Source organism: Marmota monax, unplaced genomic scaffold, assembly GCF_021218885.2.
Source record: "Marmota monax isolate L192 unplaced genomic scaffold, Marmota_monax_Labrador192_F-V1.1 WCK01_AAM20220418_F8-fsc01021, whole genome shotgun sequence".
NCBI classification, from domain to species: Eukaryota; Metazoa; Chordata; class Mammalia; order Rodentia; family Sciuridae; genus Marmota; species Marmota monax.
This window is the reverse complement of record NW_026692346.1, coordinates 88,936-94,034: the sequence shown is the minus strand read 5'-3', so window position 1 is coordinate 94,034 and position 5,099 is coordinate 88,936.

Here is a 5,099-nt window from a genome sequence, read left to right as displayed (position 1 = left end):
GACTGTTTCCTCCACCCAGTCCCAATCCAGATTGTCTTTGTTCCCTGTGTGGAAAAGTAGGACGGAGCTGGAACACAATGGTCCTCAAACTGGGAAAAGTGCTTTTTATCCAGAGATGTATGGCAGGTGTGTGTCAGAGAGGGAGGTAAGATCTCAAATACCTCAAAAATCTTGAAAGATTATCTTACTATTTCATTCGTATCTGATTGATACTTTTTAAAAGAAACAACAGACATATTCTTGGCCAATCTAGATAATACTGACAAAACATCACTAATTCCTGTGCCTGCATTTTTGCACTGCTGTTAGTAATCAGATTATAATCAACTGACATTTGAAAGGACAGTATTTGACTTCTATGTGCTAGCAGATGCACTTGAGTTGACATACGCTTAACATTCCATATGTGCTATTGTATTTAAGTAACTTATTTTAACTATTATAAATGACAAATATTGAGATTTGCAATGATAGAATTGAAAGACATTTTCATGGTCTAAAACTAGTTTCTTGAGTTACTGAATAAACTGAGAGGTTTAAACATGGTCTCATGAAAATGGCATAAGCAGTAATACACTCAGCTTGAGCAGGCTAATGAGGAAAGAGTTGAGGCAGACCTAGCATGGGAATGAGCACATAGGTCATCTGAAAGTTAAATTAATTTATCTCAAACTATACAAACAAATGCTGAACAATACTTGGAAGGAGAAATTTGTGAAAGAACTGAGTCATCATATTTTATATGATAATTCAGATATAGTGGCCTGGCAGTACCATCCAGGAAACATGTGGAACATTGTATATATCCACCTCTGTCCTAATCAGCATGCAAAAGTTCATTACCAGAACATATGAGATACATGGAAAATATTGTTATTGCGTGGTCTTTTTAAAACTTTTCAGTCCTGTATGTGCATTTACGATTTATTATACTGATGGATCATAGATTCAAGAGAGAGTATGTGGTTTATTACTTAAAAAGAAAAAAAATGAGCCAGATGAGGTGGCACACACCTGTAATCCCAGCAACACGGGAGGCTGAGGTAGGAGGATCACAAATTCAAGCCCAATCTCAGCAATTTAGCAAGGCCATAAGCAACTTAGTGAGATACTCTCTCAAAATAAAAAATAAAATAAAAAGGGCTGAGGATGTGGCTCAGTGGTTAAGTGATCCTTGGTGTTCAGCATTTAAAAAAAAAAAGAGAGAAAATTTTGTTGATCCTCAATTTATTTGGTTTTATGATTGTGTAGCACCTAAAGGCATAAGGAAGTTTTATGCCTAATTATGTATTTGTATGTATTTAAGCCACAGTATAATAAAACAATTCAATTTACTAGATGAGGGAGGGGTCCAAAGTGAAAGAAAATGGTCCAAAGTGAAAAGTTAAAAAAAATAATAATAAACAAAATGACCCTATTGGTAGAAACAGACCTGAGTGATGGGAACAGGAGGTTAAGAAATAATGTCTGGGCCTATGTGTGCTGATCCCCATATTCTTTCTTTTAAAATTCTTTTAGCTGCAGTCCTGTCTTGTCTTAAGTAAATAGAATATGCTACATTTTTAGCCAAAAACCTGTTATCTGCAGGAGAAATGTGTGACCTTTATACTGACCAAAGATTCCTGGACTCCAATTCCTGGAATTTCACAGGTTGGGCCCCTTCCCAATCCAGGGAACAATCCTTATCACACCCAAAGGGAGCCTATATCTGCAGTTTCCCAATTTCAGAGCTGCGGTGTGGCCTGCAGAGAGGATGTTGAGGGGCTCCAAATTCTGCTAGTTTCAAACCCCTTAAAAACTTCAGCTCTGGAGGAGGTCCAGGCCGCTCTGTAGTCTGTATTGTACACTTACTATCTCTCTCATTTCCCCCCAATAAATTCATTGCTTGTCAGTCGATTCAACTCTCTCCACATCCTTCCTTGAGATTTTGCAAAGAACCTGCAGCCTCCAAGACCCAACACCCTCTCCAGGTCCTGGCTACCACTTTTGGCTCTGCTGCCACCTCTTGCAGTTACTTATCTGAGTTGGGCTGAGTGGGTGGGTCCTGCACTACAACACTGTGGTGACTGTCCAGGAGAAAATATTGGGCAAAGTCTCAACTTTTCCAAGCCTCAATTTTCCTTTTCTGCAAGAATAGCAATATATGTGCTTGCATATGTGTAAGTTTGTAAATGCAAAGGGGGGAAAGGGTCTACAAAGAGTCTCACTCTACCCTTAACAATGGTAACTTCTGAAGAAGAAAGTAGTTTGGAGGTAGAAAGGGCTGACTTGAACTTTTTACTCCATAATGTTTTCAGTTTTATGCAAGTACATTCATCTAATTGTGTAAAATATAAAGTGATCACATAAATTTTAAAAATCAGATTCCTCAAGTGGTTAAAAAGGCAGACTTCTGGAAACCTGAGACTGAACTGATACTGGTGCTTCTTATGAGCTATGTGTGAGAACTTGAGCAAATAAATACCTTCTCCAAGGATTGGTTTCTCATCTAAAAGAGAGTAGTGATATTACTATTAATTACAGCAGTTTATGAGATTTAATTTGCTGTGGAAATAGCCAATGGGCTGCCTGGGCTATGTCATAGTTCTCTGTTTGCTACACATTGTCATTTGCCACTCAGATCCATGCCTGCCCCTTCTCCACATGCTGTGTTCCTTGTAAACTGTATCAACCGACTTCTGTGCCTCCATCTTTCCAGATGGGTTTTGCCATTGGGTGAGCTGGTAGGAGAGAGACTGGAAGATGGAGTGAGAGTAAAGTCAGGTATTCATCCTCCTGGCCAAAGAAATTGTTTGGATGACCTTTTTCTAAACCCCACAGCTTTGGTTCTCAGTCCTCACTGGGTTGTGGAAAGCCCTCCGTCCTGTCCCTTTAGTTGCGGTGTGATCAGGCCTCCCCAGGTTGCTGCCTTCAGAAACAACAAAACAACACTTCGTTGCTTTTCTTTACTCGGTTAATGGTCCTTTCCTTAAACTCTTCGGATTATCCAGTTGGAATGCAGCATCTGTTTCTTCCTAGACTTCTATGGCTCATTGTTCCAAAGGATGACTCCAGTAAGATAAAACCCAGCACTACAGACAGATTCACTGCAGGAAACCTCCAGTGGAAATTCCTGCAAATCTCAATAGACCAGCCTTCTGCTTTGGCAATATAGGGAGAATGTTAACTGGTGCCATTTCAGAGAGATTGGGCAGGTAGAGCCCTTTCCTGCTGGTCTAAAATTTCACCACAATGATAACTGTAGTTCATTCACTGATAGTTATAAAAGATTTCTAATCACAGATTATAAATCCAAACTAGCCACTCAAAGCTTGTCTGCAAAGGAAGGGTGAGATCTTTGAAAATGTAATGTTCTCATGCTCATGAGTTGCTCACTAGTAACTGTATAGGAAATGCTCCTTGGGTCATTGAGGACAGCCACCCAACAGTAGCCCCAGCTAGACCCCTGGAACTTCCTTTATTACAACCCCTCATTCATCCCTAAATATGCACATTTCTGTTCAAAATCCTATGGCAGATACACATTTTATTCAACAATCACTGCTGTAGAGCTTACTATGTGCTGGGCACTGGTCCAAGTAATTTATAAATATGAATTCATTTAATCACCACAATCCCCGTATGATATCCATTTTCGAGATAAGGAAACTGGGGCACAGAGATATTAGGTAAAAATTTCCAGGTTATATAGCTAATAAATGGTAGCCCTAGCAGTGAAACCCAGATAGTCTGGCTCCTTAATTTGCTCTGAAGCCTCGTTGTGTAATAAGTGCTCACATCTTGCCAAGCTTTTATTTTTCTCCACAATATGTACACAGTCATTTTCCCACCACTGTCTTCCATCTCACACTTTTACATCACCTTCTCAATAACCATTCATCCAACAAAACCTCACAAACACCCTGTGAAGCCACAGTCTAGTGAAAAGACAGATGTTAGAAGGGAAATCCATCAAAAGCAAAAATGGATAAGTAAATCATGGCCAGTTTGCAAAATGAAATGAAATATAGCAATGAAAGTGAACAAATCACCAATAAAAAAAAAGAATAAAATAAAAAAAAAAGAAAGTGAACAAGTCACAAACAGGCAACAGCACAGCCCGGCTGGTTAAGACAGAGACTGCAAATGCAAATACAGAGGCAGCAGTGTCTCCTAAGAGCTATGGGTCTGGCAGGGGAGGGCACAACTGGAGGATCCTAAGCACTCTTGGCCCTGGAAGATGGTGTCAGAAGGGCTCCCATAGCCTTTCCTTAGTTAGTGCCGTTCCAAGGAACCATGTGCACTACTTGCTACCTTGGGGCTCATCCATTCCTCCTGAAATAAAAAACAACAGAAGGAAAGTTTAATCCATCTTAGAATTTTAAAAAAGGAAAAGCCTAAAGTAGTAAATGAAATAAACATTGAAGTCCTGTGTCTCACTAAAGCAGTCTATGACAGATGTTGGTATTCCATGACCACATGGTCCTGCAATATGGTTCACATAATAAACCTAATGAACAGGTGGGAAACAGCAAGGGTCTACACTACTGATGAAGAAAGGAATATTAATAGTGACCAATTAGTATCAAATGCCCTTGAATTTTGCAACATCTTCCAACAACATTTTCTGATTCTTTATGTATTCAAAAATCTTTAAAAAGAGTCTGGACTATTGCCACAGATTAAATAATTATGTGTGCTCATTTGTTTTCTTGCTACACTATTGTTTATACTTGATACTTTGTCCAGTTAAACAATCATTTATGAAGAAATTAAGTCTGTTAGAACTTAAAAGAATTAAAGTTTCTAATAATAAAATCAATACTTCATATTTCAATTAACTGATAAAATCTATATATTTAAAACAGATACAAAACTATTTCTATGAATATCAGTACTTTCAACAAAATCTACACATGCACTAAAATTCCCAGACTGCTAAATACATTGTTTTTCAAGAGAGAAAAAAATCTCAAATGCAGAGGAATATATACCTTATGATTTCATTTCTGTGATGTCCAAAACATAAGCAAAGTTATTCTGTGCTGTTAAAAGTCAAAATAATAGTTATTCTTGAGGGTTGGAAGCAGGATGGGGCTTTGTGGGTCCTAGTAATACTG